At 38.5% G+C, this 15,839-nt stretch overlaps 1 pseudogene; it reads left to right on the top strand.

The window, feature by feature from the left end:
* The first annotated feature begins 7,326 nt into the window (after positions 1 to 7,326).
* Positions 7,327 to 10,971, top strand: LOC143889188 (uncharacterized; annotated as a pseudogene).
* The last annotated feature ends 4,868 nt before the right edge of the window (positions 10,972 to 15,839 follow it).

Consider the following 15,839-nt stretch of genomic DNA (forward strand, 5'->3'; position numbering starts at 1 on the left):
AAAATTTTGATTAGGATATGAAGTACCTTAATTTCTAGTGTTTTTATTTGGAATTTTTCGGCAAGATATTAGCCTATTTCTTTATAATTTTGAATCTCTATTGTGACCATCTCCTGGCATATTTTCTTCCAAACGTTTTTTTAAGGTGGGCACGTCCAAACCTCTCTAGGATCTAGGATAAACCATATGGAAAAAACTTTGCCTAAAAACTGACTTTCCTAATGTTTGGATAACATATTTTCCATGGAAAAAACTTTCCCTGAAAACTTTAAGATGGGCATAAAATTTGTTTTATGTCCATTTTACATGGAAAGAAACAGAATGAAATTAGAAACAATTCGCCATTTTCTTGGGAAAAAATCATTCTTGCTAGACAATGGAAGTCTTTTTTCGATGGAACAGTTTTTTTTTCATGAAAATCTTTTTCCATAGAAACTTCAGCCATGATAATGTTTGTTGGCAGAGCTTGCTTACACAATGAGAGTGACCGAGAAATGTGATGTAAATAGCTTTGGGTTTTTAACACTTGAAGTCATAATGGGAAGGCACCCTGGAGATATCATCTCCTCCTTGTCATCATCATCATCATCTGAAGGTGGCCGAAATCCACGGCTAAAGGATGTGTTGGACCCACGGCTCCCAAATCCTGATGACCAAATCGGAAATGAAGTTGTTCTAGCAGTGTCAGTGGCACTCGTGTGCATAAATGCAAATCCGCAAACTCGGCCAACCATGCAACACATCTCTCGAAAGTTCTCAACTCGAACGCCACTTTTTCCAAAGCCATTCCACACAATTGAATTGTCTCAACTAATGGAATTTCAAGTATAAATGGGTTGAGTCTCTTCACCTACTCAGTTATATTGGATATTGTATATATGGATCAGTGTTAATAAGAGACGGACTAGGCCGATAGTCACCGTCTAGATCAAGTGTTAATAAGAGACGGACTAGGCCGATAGTCACCGATATTCTATTTAATTTAGAATGTTGATCATTGTAGACCATCATTAGGTGGTTCTTCTCTCCTAAAAAAGTTGAGCGATGAAATGGCTTTCTGTGAAATTGTCTAGCAAGTACCCTATAGGCTATAGTTATTTAATTAAGGAAAGTAATTAAAATTTCTTATTCTAATTAGGAATTAATTAAGAAAGTCAATGGAGTTCAATATCTCCTGAGGTCTTGTTATTTAAGGAAAAAAAAAATTCTTATTCTAATTAGGAATTAATTAAGAAAGCCCATGCCTATGCTTTATATCCTATGCCAAAGCCTTGGTCCCATGGCCTTCTCTCCACCTTGTTTCCTATTGGCCTAACTCCCTAGGCCCATCTTGGCTATTGGCAAGGGTGCAAGGTGCCACCACAAGCCAATGCCTATGGCATTGGTTTTAGGGTCCAACAGCTAGTTACTTTACATTTGCTCTATCACGTTAAAATACTGATCTGAAGCGCGAATTTATAGGTAATGGATTAAAATACTCTCGGATGTGAATGGATATTATAAATAGCACCCTGAACTTCAATTAACTAAAACTAATAAAATAGCTTCTTTTCAAAATGGATCACTCTTTCTTTCTTTTTTAATTTCATAGAGAAGAAAAAAAATTAAACAGCGCATTTTATTATTCATTTAATTTTACATTTTTGTGTGCCATTATAAATGCACTATGGAGTCCCCTAGAGCTGATTCATCCTCTTTGCACCAGCCCCTCTGTTTGTGTTTCTTTTAATAAGAATTTAATCGGATTCCAGTCGATGATAAAGCCATCACTTTGCCATCATGTACGCCTTTTCTCTGACAAGGCCTTAGAGCCCAAAAAAGAAGTGGCATTCCCTCAATTATCAGAAATCCAATCCAAGGGGACAGAATTCAATTGCCCTTACAATTGTATACTGGTCATTTACTTAACAAATTGGTGTGCCTGCACATTCAACACACATCACACGCTAACTCACACATACCATTCACTTAATTTAGACCAGCTAATCAACACCAATCAGAAATAGTCATTTTAGTTGCATTGGACTGATGAGAAATTATCATCTGAGTGGGTCCTACTCCTGTCTATGATCATTCAAGTCGGCAACATTTAGGCCAAACCTGTTAGAACATGTGAAATCTCACCGTTGGATTACGTTTAGATCTCACCGTCGGATCATTGTGGTGTTAGATTAGGCAGGCATATTAGAAGACGTACCGTAGAGAAAAAGAGGTAACCACATTAGTTGTCTCTTCTTATTTCCTCCCACCGGACACGCCAAAGCCAATAATTTCTATGTACATTGGCCCAATCACTATGAAGCCCATGGCATGAATTTTCAGTTGCCGTCATTCGTGTACGGTCATGTAGGATAAATATCCAACACACTACTTGCCAATAAGGTTGGAAGTTGGCCTCAAAGAAGACTGATATGTGCTTTTTGTTATTGATTAAAAAAATGGAAATTGTAAACCGAGCGGTTGAAAATTCTTTTAGTAAAAATATGTATTTTTCTTATGCAACTTATGTTGAAACGATTTTCTTGCTTTCTACAAATTTCTGCATAGACTAAAATTTTATGGCATTTTATTTCGTGTTCCTCACTAGCATGTATATGTTTTCCTATTAGCTGACTTGGATTTGGAAAACCGACTGGACTGTTAGCTCATTATGTGTTTTAACAATTTTTAGATTCCGAGGTGGCAGTAGACTTGGTGAGGAATTTAGGTGCTTCGATTGGAGCCTAGGAGATCTCCTGCTTTCTTTCAGTATTCCAGCTTTGAGATTTTTATTACTTGATTAAGGTGATTGTGGTTGAATAAGTATTATTGGATTCAGACTTATATAGACCTATATCATCTCAGTGGGTCCTACTCCTGTCTATGATCATTCATGTCGGCAACTTTTAGGCCAAACCTGTTAGAACATGTGAAATCTCACCGTTGGATTAGATTTAGATCTCACCGTCGGATCATTGTTGTGTTAGATTAGGCAAGCATATTAGAAGAGGTACGGTAGAGAAAGAAAGGTAACTCTAGAGAGATTAGGAAAGTATATTTGATTAAAATTGTTTCCTTTCATAATTGTCAAGATTTCATTCTATGATTATCCTTTGAGTGCTCTATATAAGCACAATTTGGGATTGATTATAATTAAGTAAGATTACTAGAAATCTTCTCATATTTTGTCAATACCCTTGATCAAAGCAGGGATAAAGGGAAGAAAAACACATCAACAACAACACGAAGACAAGGAAAAACACACCACAACTTAATATATTAGGACCCGCTGCCACATAAGTCGTCTCTTCTTATCTCCTCCCACCGGACACGCCAAAGCCAATAATTTCTATGTACATTGGCCCAATCACTATGAAGACCCGCTCCCACATAAGTCGTCTCTTCTTATCTCCTCCCACCGGACATGCCAAAGCCAATAATTTCTATGTACATTGGCCCAATCACTATGAAGCCCATGTCATGAATTTTCAATTGCCGCCATTCGTGTACGGTCATGTAGGGTCAATATCCAACACGCTACTTGCCAATAAGGTTGGAAGTTGGCCACAAAGAAGATTGATATGTGATTTTTGTCATTGATTAAAAAAATGGAAATTGTAAAACCGAGTGGTACGGTTGGAAATTCTTTTAGTAAAAATATGTATTTTTCTTATGCAACTTATGTTGAAACGATTTCCTTGTTTTTTACAAATTTTTACATAGACTAAAATTTTATGGCATTTTATTTCTTGTTCCGCACTAGCATGTATATGTTTTCCTATTAGCTGACTTAGATTGGAAAAACCGGCTGGGTTGTTAGCTCATTATGTGGTTTAACAATTTTCAGATTCCGAGGTGGTAGTAGACCTGGTGAGGAATTCAGGCGCTTGGATTGGAGCGTAGGAGACTTCCTGCTTTCTTTCAGTATTCCAGCTTTGAGAATTTTATTACTTGATTAAGGTGATTGTCGTTGAATAAGTATTATTGGATTCAGATTTAAATAGACTATAATATATGTATTTCATTTGAACTTTAATTGGGACTAAAACTTTTGTATTTATTAGACGCTCTGAATGTTGTTAATAGTTGGTTGTGATGGAGCCTTGCATGCTTGTGGGAGTGATCCTATGAGCATGTAGCGGCTGTCACTTGGCCGGACCCGAATTCCGGGTTCGGGGCGTGACATCAATAATAACAAGAAGATGAGGGGAAAAACACCTCAACTTAATACATCGAGGACCCATCCCAAATTAATCGTCTCTTCTTATATCCTACCACCGGGCATGCCAAAATCAATAATATCAATCCACTTTGGCCCAATCACAATGAGGCCAATGGCATGAATGTTCAACCACTGCCATTTTTGTACATTGACTCACTCCCCGTGAGGCCCATCGGCTGGGAGAAGATGTGGAAAAGTCGCGTACTCACAAAAGAGACTCATAGTCCTCCCCCAAACTTATTGGCTCTTTTTGGAACAAATCGCATCCATCGATGCCGTTCGTACACTTTTGTTTTAATATGGGCCTCCCGATCAGATGATAGGTAGTTGAGAAGAGAAACAACCCAAGAGATGAGTTTGAGGAAACAGTTTCATTTACTTGGTATCACACTTCATGATTAGAGGAATGCTAAATTGAAGGGTGTCCTTGCAAACACCGGCAGCAAGTGCGCCCCCAATGGATCCACGTCACTGAAAATGCACCATGCAAACACCGGCAGCAAGTGCTCATCTATCGTGGCCCACCGAGAGATGTAAAGTGACTCTGTTCATTGTCACTATATTCATTGTTACATTACATAACCTTTTCAAACCTTGCTTAGTTGCTTTTATGCAAAGGAAAAAAGGGTATACCCAAAACCGAACCGAACTGATCAAGTATAGAAAATAAATCTTTGCCAATAAAAATAAACAAACTACACCGTATAGAAAACTCTACTGAATGATAGGAAGGTTAGGATCATCCTACATAGAAAAATTTTGGGGTACGTGCTACTTAGGTTGGGCTGTTGGAGCTCAAAAACTGAATGGTTTACATTGGGCCCACCCTGTTGGAAGATCCAAACTGATCATTTGTTGCAGAAACGCCTTTGAACTAGAAGTTTTTAACGTTTTTGTACACACGATTGGATTATTACATTTGGAAATCTTAATCAGAACCGCCCCTAAAAATCTTTTTTGTTGTAGACCTTGGGTAAACAAATATTCCACAAATATTTTTCTAAGTTTTTTTTTTAAAATAACATCTTAATCACCTGAGTCTCTCGTGAGCATCACTGAGCCTTGCTTCCATCTGACCATACTTATTTTTGAAATCCTGCTCATGCATCCACAAAAAGATTTAAGAAGTATTGATTGAGCGGTAAAGAGGTGAAACAAAGCAGCATTGAGGGAAGAAAAAAAATATCAATAACCAAGAAGTTATTAACAAGTATGATAACTTCTATGCTCTCAAGCAAGCATGAAACATTTGCTTGCATAATCGTCCATAGGTCAAATCGGATATGTAATTATTGGAATAATTGTTGGAGACTCAAATGATGGATATGCAAGCATGATAACTTATATGTTGTTCTATATCTCCATGAATCTAGGAACTTTTGCTCGTATTGTCTTATTTGGTCTACATACCGGAACTGATAACATTCGAGATTATGCAGGATTATACACGAAAGATCCTTTTTTGGCTCTCTCTTCAGCCCTATGTCTCTTATCCCTAGGAGGTCTTCCTCCACTAGCAGATTTTTTCGGAAAACTCCATCTATTCTGGTGTGGATGGCAGGCAGGCCTATATTTCCTTGTTTTAATTGGACTCCTTACGAGGGTTGTTTCTATCACTCATGATCGACCCCCCAGAAAAACCATCGGGACCCGAGGCACCCCCTCCGGAAAACAACATCTTTCACTTCAAAGGAGGGATTTCCCAAAGGCGGGATTGCCAGCTTCTAACTTGCAATTGCAACTTCCCGTGTTGCTGTAAGAGAGAAGTGGAAGTAGAAGCAGCTTTCCGAACTCAACTCTCCTTGCTTGGAAAAGGCCCGGAAGACTACAGTTGCCTCCTAAGCGATTGAGTTTACCTTCTCATTGGAAGGTTCTCTTCACCGCTGCACCCCTACCGAATCACGATTCAAAGTATATGAAAAGACCGACATACACCGGGTAGAGGGACTGAAAGCAAATATGGATGGTTTTGCTTCTATTTGTCTGGATTGTACCGGTCTTTACCCCCCTAAAGCGCATACGACTCACTCCTTCAAGGTCGTCCTAGAAGAAAAATGAAAGTCTGCCTTTAGCTTACTTGTTCACTTATGCAATTTCGTTCTAAAGCATTGTTGCCTATGTACTCAAGCCTAGCCTGCCCTTAGGTTGTTTCTTGCTAGCTTGCGTACTATCTATGCTCTCGAGGCTCGCATATTTTTTTTCTAACTCATTGATATTTTTTTCTAACTCATTCAAGCAATTCAGTCATTTCTATCTCATTCAAGCATATAAGTTATCATACTTGTTAATAACTTCTTGGTTTTGTGATAATTTGTAAAATACATAAGCTTGGGACAAGAAAGATAAGTTACAATAAATCTGTGAATTATTATTTCGAATATTCGAAATAGAAAGTGACTTTTAGATAGTCAAAATAAACTGAGTTGTATTTTGATCCTTTAAGGTTGGGAAGGACTGGCTATCGGTTATTTGCAGGGATGTGAGGCGAGGCATAAGTAGAAATAGAGGTGGAGAATAAGTGAAGAGCATTCCATAGCTATCGGATATGGGCCGTGGAGCCCGGGAGGGAGTCTAAACTCTTTACGTTCTAATTTGATTCCCTACTATATTAATATGGGCTTTTAGGTGCCACACCTCTTTCTCCCAAAATATCTATACCATAAGATGATCCTAACCGTCAGATCAGTCGCTTTGTTGAGAGAAACTTGGAATTTAGGGAAGTGATGATTCAGCTCTCTATTTCTTGGAACGGAGCGAGACATGCCGTATGTCAAGAATTTCCTTTACAACATCTGCAGACCTCCATGGAATGGCGTCCCGATCTTTCAACCACTTGTCCCAAAAATTAAACGGCTAGGATCATACATGTGTCCTCAACCTCTTCACGGTAAAACACAGCGTGAGCTAATAAGATTAGTTTATGTGGTGAATGATCAAGAAGAAGAAAAGACTACGGTTCTTCCACGCTTAGAAAATTACGAGTGGGCCCACATTAATTGTCTGCTACAAGAATAGATGTGCTACACAATTGTTCCCCTCAACGCACGGCATAGAAGGACACACGACTTTTTCACTATAAATCTACATCCAACATGAGCCAAAAAACTCAAACACCACCAACAACCATGGCCTTTGAGAAATCTCTCTCCCTCTTCTCTTTACTTTTCTGCTTTCCGATGCTTTCTTGCCGTTCAACAACGGCAAATTCAGTAGAAGCAGAGGCTCTCCTCGGCTGGAAAGCTAGCCTCCTTAACCAAGCTCCTCTCAATTCATGGTCGCTTCACAATGCCACCAGTAAAAGCCCATGCAATTGGAGGGGAATAACATGTAACCACGAAGGAAGTGTCACTCAAATAAACCTAACAGCTGTAGGTTTGCAAGGTAAGCTCTATAACTTCAAATTCTCTTCCTTTCCCAAACTTGCCAATCTTGATCTTAGCAACAATGCACTCTTCAGAACAATTCCTTCCGCAATAGGAAACTTGACCAACCTTGTCACGTTGTACCTCTACAACAATAAGCTCTCTGGCTCCATCCCCAAAGAAATAGGATATTTGAAACATATCGTTGAACTAGACATGTCCGATAACATTCTAACGGGCTCCATTCCTTCCACAATAGGAAACTTGACCAACCTTGTCACGTTGTACCTTCACATCAATAATCTCTCCGGCCCCATCCCTGAGGAAATAGGATATTTGAAAAATATGGCTGATCTAGGAATGTCCGATAACATTCTAACAGGTTCCATTCCTTCCACAATACGAAACTTGACCAACCTTGTCACGTTGAACCTCTACAACAATAAGCTCTCTGGTCCCATCCCTAAAGAAATAGGATATTTGAAACATATCGTTGAGTTGGGCATGTACTCTAACATTCTAACAGGTTCCATTCCTTCCGCAACCATGACACGATGTACCTCTACAACAATAATCTCTCTGGCCCCATCCCTGAAGAAATAGGATATTTGAAAAATATGGCTAATATGGCAATGTCCGATAACATTCTAACAGGTTCCATTCCTTCCACAATAGGAAACTTGACCAACCTTGTCACGTTGAACCTCTACAACAATAAGCTCTCTGGTCCCATCCCTAAAGAAATAGGAAATTTGAAAAATATGGTTGAGTTGGGCATGTACTCTAACATTCTAACAGGTTCCATTCCTTCCGCAATAGGAAACTTGACCAACCTTGTCACGCTGTACCTCTACAACAATAATCTCTCTGGCCCCATCCCTGAAGAAATAGGATATTTGAAAAATATGGCTGATTTAGAAATGTTCGATAACATTCTAACAGGTTCCATTCCTTCCGCAATAGGAAACTTGACCAACCTTGTCACGTTGTACCTTTACAACAATAAGCTCTCTGGCCCCATCCCTGTAGAAATAAGATATTTGAAAAATATGGCTGATCTAAAAATGGCCGATAACATTCTAGCAGGTTCCATTCCTTCCACATAAGGAAACTTGACCAACCTTGTCACGTTGCAACTCTACAACAATAATCTCTCCGGCCCCATCCCTGAAGAAATAGGAAATTTGAAAAATATGGCTGATCTAGAAATGTCCTCTAACCATCTTAATGGTGCAATTCCGGCCTCTTTGGGTGATCTTAAAAGGCTAGCCTTTCTAACTCTATCTCACAATCAACTTTCGGGTCCCATCCCAAAAAGCTGGTCAAACTGCACGTACTTAACCAGTGTTTATATCCAAGGAAACCAGCTCTCCGGAAATATGTCCGAAGACTTTGGAGTTTGTCCAAATCTAACATATATTAACTTGAGCCACAACTGTTTGTCTGGTGAACTCTCTCCAACTTGGGCCAAGTGTAAAAGTTTGACAAGTTTAAAGTTCTCAGGGAACTTGATAGCTGGTAAAATACCACCGGAGTTTGGACAGTTGATTCAACTAGCACTATTCGACCTTTCTTCAAACCTTTTGGTCGGAGAGATTCCAAAGGAATTGGGGAGCTTGACAGCCTTATATAACATGAGTTTAAATGGTAACCAACTTTCTGGTCGGATACCATCAGAAATGGGAAAACTGTCCAATTTGGAGATCTTGGACCTATCAGCAAACAAACTGAGTGGATCGATAAAAGAACAACTAGAAGATTGCTCGAAATTGCATTCTTTGAACTTAAGCAGAAATCATTTGAATGGAAGCATTCCATTTCAAATTGGCAATCTAGCAGAGCTGCAAATTATGCTAGATCTTAGTTTTAACATGCTTACAGGAGAAATATCGCCCCAACTGCAAAAATTACACATGCTGGAAATCTTAAATCTCTCCCACAACAAGCTTTCTGGGTCAATTCCATCTTCTCTAGAAAATATGCTCAGCTTGACATCGATTGATTTATCATACAATAATTTGGTGGGTTGCCGTCCTAACAGCAAAGCCTTCCAACAAGGGACATTTCTCGGCAACAAAGGTTTATGCGGCAAAGCGCAAGGTTTGCAACCATGCAATTCCAAGCCAATAAACAATGGTGAACCAAAAAAGAGACACAACGTTATCATATTGATCATTCTTCCTCTTTTGAGCGCACTATTCCTTCTACTTCTAGTTTTTGGCATTTCTTCCTTTTTTTGGTTCAGAACAAGAAATGCAGAGGGACAAAGAAATGAAAGGAATAAAGACCTATTTTCGATATGGAATTGGGATGGGTGTATTTCTTATGAAGATATCATTGAAGCAACAGAGGATTTTGATGACAGATACTGCATTGGGGAAGGCGGATATGGGAGAGTTTACAAAGCATATCTGCCAACAGGGTAAACAGTAGCTGTAAAACAACTTCACAAATTGGAAGATGGCGAGCAAATTGATCAGAGAAGTTTTAGAAATGAGGTACGTGCATTAACAGAAATCCGTCACCGCAATGTTGTCAAGCTTTACGGGTTTTGCTCCCACTGTCGATGTATATATGTTTCTCATTTATGAGTATATAGAAAGAGGAAATTTGGCTAATATACTAAGCAGTGACGAAGGGGCGATGGAGTTGGATTGGGTGAAGAGGGTTAATATTATTAAAGCTGTGGCACATTCTTTATCATACATGCACCATGATTGCGACCCGCCAATAGTTCATCGAGATATCTCAAGCAAAATGTTTTATTGGATTCAGAATTTGAGGCTCACGTATCTGATTTTGGTACTGCTAGAATTCTAATGCCGGATTCATCCAACTGGACAGAATTTGCAGGCACTCGTGGATATGTTGCTCCAGGTTATTTCCTCCTATATTGTGCCTACTTTATTGTTGCGGTATAATTGTTTAGAAAATTGTCTTATTTATTGTTATGTCATTTGGCTCACCTACGGAAGGACAAAATGTTTGCCAAGAAATTTTATGTCATTTGACTTCTTTTTCCTTTTTTTTTTTTTTTTGGCAGAGCTTGCTTACACAATGAGAGTGACGGAGAAATGCGATGTATATAGCTTTGGGGTTTTAGCACTTGAATTGATAATGGGAAGGCACCCTGGAGATATCATCTCTTCCTTGTTAACTTCATCATCTGAAGTTGGCCAAAATCTACGGGTAAAGGATGTGTTAGACCCACGGCTCCCAAATCCCGAAGACCAAGTTGGAAATGAAGTTTTTCTGGCAGTGTCAATGGCACTCGCGTGCCCAAATGCAAATCCACAAACTCGGCCACCCATGCAACACATCTCTGGAAAGTTCTCTGCTCGAACTCCATCTTTTCCAAAGCCATTCCACACAATCGAAATGTCTCAACTGATGGAATTTCAAGTGTAAATGGGTTGGGTCTCTTCACCTACTCAGTTATATTGTATAGGTCAGTATTTCATATAGTTGATCAAAATAAGGGACGGACTAGGCTGATTGTCACCGTGGAGATCAAGTCTTGGGTCCCACTTGGAGACATGTATGTTTCATTTAGACATTTGATCTTTGTAGACCATCATGAGGCAACCCACATGGTTTTGCACCTTCTGGCCCTATTGCTCATTTGAAAGATGTGTAAAATAACATGCTAGATAGGATGATTCTAAAATAAAAACCTCTACAGATCGGAGGGTTAAGTTCATTTTATAGAATTGATTTTTTGAGGTAGAACCTATATATGTGAAAGCCCAACAAATGAACGGCTTGGATCATCAAACCATACGAGCTCCGATGTATTTTTTATATTTTTTTAAATTACACTTACATTCGATCACATATAAAATCTATACAATCTAGAGAAATTTATATTTATGGTATATTTGAAATTTACATTTATAGGATATTTAATTAAAGAATTTACATTTATAAGGTTTTATATGTGCCCTCGTGTAGGTGGAAATATATGTGCCCGCATATAAAATATTTCCGCATACATGCGGAGACATGTTCTTCTCCCTATAAAATATTTCCTCCTACTTGGGACAGCCAACTCCAGTTGGAGAGGGGCTGATGTAGTTCACGTTGGAAGGATTCAACGGGCTTGATTGCAACGTACACTGGAGCTGGCTCTCCCATGTAAAGAAAAGGCTTCAATTTATTGTGGCACTTATCACACACAAAAAGCAAAAATTTTATCAAAATCCCCAAAAATTGTTTCTAACCACTCCGAATTTCTTTCTAGATTTTTCGGAATGCTTTTTGAATTTCTTAAGATTTATTGGAATTTTCTAGATTTTCAGATTATAATTGAAAAACTGAAATTTTTATATTTACATCCTTTCAAAAATTCCATCGAATTCCCCAATAAGCTTTTAACCACTTGGAATTTCTTTCTAGAATTTACATATTTATATATAAGGTATTCAATAACTAAATGTGGCAGTTCGCTCCTGAAAGGAATGTGCCGCGAAATGGTTTTTTGTGAAATTGGCTAATAAACCTCCAGAGCCATTTTAATAACAACACTCCTTACAAGTTTTCTAAACAAAATCCAAAATCAGTTTTGATAATGGCTCCCCAACAAGTTCAGATTAAATACTTCGTTTCATTTTGATAAAGGCACCCCTCTTTTACAAATTCCCATGGCAGGCCGGGTATTACATCCCCCTCTTAAAAGAATTTCGTCCTCGAAATTAACATAATAAATTGACTTTTCTCTTGTGGCTTAGTTTTTCATTTGTGTGATTATTTTATTTTATAATCAATCTATAAAAAGAGCAAAATTTGTAAAATCCAATTCACCCCCGCCCCTCTCGAGTTGCCCCCCATACTTGGGATTTCACATATACCCTTGATCTTGATGGAAACAATGCAGGCATTGGGAAGAAAAAATAAATCAACATATAAAAAAGGGTTTTGCCACTCGTCAAAGAGCATTGGAAACATGAATTTACACATGGTTTGAGACTTTTTACACACGTTTGTAAATTTATGTAAATTCATGGTTCCAATGCTCCTTAAGGAGTCTAGTACCCCTGGCACTCGTTAGCAAAACTAATACAAAAATGAGGAGACACACCACAGCTTAATATAGAGGACTCACTCCCCAATTAGGGAAATGATAAATGCGCCCCTTTTCATCACATGGGACACCCAACTGCAGTTCGCATGGCAATCAAATCCGTTGAGTCCTTCTCAAGTGAAGTACACCAGCCCCTCTACGGTCATTGATCGAGACACTTCTGCTGGGTGTCCCAAGTGATGAAAACGGGTGCATTTATCATTTCCCCCAATTAGCCATCTCTCCTTATCTACTGACACCGCACTCATTTTCAGTCCCATCCGATGAATGCTAGTGAGTGCGCCAATGAAAGTCATCGCACTAAGTTCTTTCAAATCTCACTCTTATGCGTTGAAAATAATACTTTGCAAGTAGCTAGTTTTTGTCCTAAATCATCACACTACTTCGTTCTTTCAAATCTCACTTTTATGCGTTGATTGCAAGTAGCTAGTGTTTTGCCGTAATCCCAACAAATAGCCTTTTCCCACATTAGCATTCTTTTCGGGAAATGATATTTACGCCCCTTTTATTCCCAGGGACACTCATTTGCTAGTGTACTTTGCAATCAAAGCCATTAGATTTTTCTGACATAAAGTAGATTTGCCCCGATATACTGAAGCTGGGTGTCCCTGGTAATAAAAAAGGGCGTAAATATCACTTCCCTTATTTTCCAATTTTTTTTGGCCTTTTATTTTCTTTAAATGGCAAAACTACCCCTCCCCATAAGCCATGTGGCGTGGAGGGATATGTTGGGTTCCACTCTTGGTTCTTTGAAATTAAGCAGAAATCATTTGAATGGAAGCATTGCATTTCAAATTGGCAATCTAGCTGAGCTACAAAATATTTTAGATCTTAGCTGTAACTTGCTTACAGGAGAAATATCGCCCCAAATAGGAAAATTACACATGTTGGAAACCTTGAATATTTCCTACCATAAGCTTACCGGTTCAATTCCATCTTCTTTGGAAGATATGCTCAGCTTGACATTGATGGATTTATCATACAATAATTTGGTGCGTAATCTTCCTAACAGCAAAGCCTTCCAACAAGGGACATTTGTTGGCAACGAAGGACTATGTGGCAAAGCGCAAGGTTTGCAATCGTACAATTCCTCACCGATAAAGAGAAATGCAAAGGGACAGAGAAACGAAATGAATAAAGATCTATTTTCGATATGGAATTGGGATGGGTGTATTTCTTATAAAGATATCATCAATACGATGGAGGACTTTGATGACAAATACTGCATTCGGGAGGGTGGATATGGGAGAGTTTACAAAGCATCTTTGCCAACAGGGCAAGTAGTAGCTGTAAAAAAGCTTCACAAATTAATTGGAAGATGGCGAGCAAATTGATCAAAGAAGTTTCATAAATGAGGCATGAGCATTAACAGAAATTCGTCACCACAACATTGTGAAGCTTTACGGGTTTTGTAGCCATCGTCGATGTATGTTTCTGGTTTATGAGTATATGGAAAGTGGAATTTTGGCTAATATCCTAAACAGTGAAGAAGGGGCAATGGAGTTGGATTGGGTGACGAGGGTGAATATTATTAAAGCTGTGGCACATTCTTCATCATACATGCAGCATGACTGCGACCCGCCAATAGTTCATCGAGATATCTCTAGCAAAAATGTTTTATTAGATTCAGAATTTGAGGCTAATGTCTCTGATTTTGGTACTGCTAGACTTCTAATGCCTGATTCATCAAATTGGACAGAACTTGCAGGCACTTACGGATATGTTGCTCCAGGTTAGTTCCTCACATATTGTGCCTAATTTATTGTCTTAATATAATTGTTTAGAAAATTACATCTTATTTGGTTTTTATGTTATTGGCTCACACCCACCTAAGGTCAAAATATTTTTGAGACCGTTGATGTGATTGGCCCCACCTAAGAGATGCAATATCCTAAGGCCCTGTTTGTCTTGGATTTTGAAAACCAATTGTGAATCCAAAACCGATTATTGGACTCACAATTAAACGTATATTTGAGTTCAATTGCAGTTTTGGGCTCACAATCGGTTCTCAAAATCCATGACAAACAGGGCCTAATTCTTCCGCAACCAAAACAAAAAACCACCTTAAAATTGGTGGAAAATTTACTTGACTAGTAAGTATCTAAAATTTTGAGTATTCTTACTAAGATTTTAGTCAAGGGGATTTTTGTAAATTTTCCAACTTTAAAATGTTTGATTAGGAAATGGATTTGCTTAATTTCTATTGTTTCGATGTGGAATTTTTCGAGAAAATATTAGCCTATTTCTTTTTAATTTTTACGGAATGATGAGTTGCCATCCAGCACTGACCTGATCCAACGGTCACACGAGCACCGAAGTAAAACCCACATCCAAACCTCTCTTCTCATGGTCTGCTCATGTCACATACTAGTTTCATTGCACCTTAAGCAATAGGTTAAAGGCATGTATTTGTAATGTGCAAAAGGTTAAAGGGATGTTCGGATCCTGAAGATATCATTTTAAACGAATTGAATGATAGATCAAGGTCAATACAGTGTGAAGAGACAAGGGCAGGTAGGGGCCTTTGGATAGTGTAGGAGAAGCTTCTTAATAGGGGCTCACACGTATGCTACCAAGAGTGTGAGACACGCGAATAACTCCGAAATATGTTACATGCTCCCTGTAGACATCTATAAATAGGCGAATCTTCAATGGGTTTGGGGCCCTTTGAAATGTGTTACAAGGTCCTCGTCTATACATTTAGGGAAATGATTTCACCACAAACATTTTTGATACAAGACGCTCATGTTTCTTGTCTTTAAGTATTTAAAGAGCACTTGGATGGCAATTATATACTAAAAGACAAGAAACATGAGCGTCTTGTATCAAAACATGGTTGTACTGAAATCCCTCTGAAATGTGTTACATGGTCCTCGTCTTTATATTTGTTGTCGCATTCATCACAGAAATCAGAAAGCAGAAAGCAGAAAGCAGATCTTTTATATGTCACATGCAATCTACAATTATTGAAGGGAAATGATTTCAACACTGCAAAGTTGCACGAAAGCATCTTGTTGCATGAAATGTGTTACATGCTTGTTGAAATCATCTCCGGGTAAATACATCTACAAATCATTTCCGGGAAAACGCTTGCTATGATGATCATGTAATAAAAGATAATGGATATAGGTTTTGAGTTGGATTTTACTGACATTTCTAAGATCTCTATACATAGGAATACAGGGTGCTTAAAAGT

Source organism: Tasmannia lanceolata, unplaced genomic scaffold, assembly GCF_043159265.1.
Source record: "Tasmannia lanceolata isolate RefF3 unplaced genomic scaffold, GAP_Taslan_0.1 ptg000013l, whole genome shotgun sequence".
Classification (NCBI taxonomy): Eukaryota; Viridiplantae; Streptophyta; class Magnoliopsida; order Canellales; family Winteraceae; genus Tasmannia; species Tasmannia lanceolata.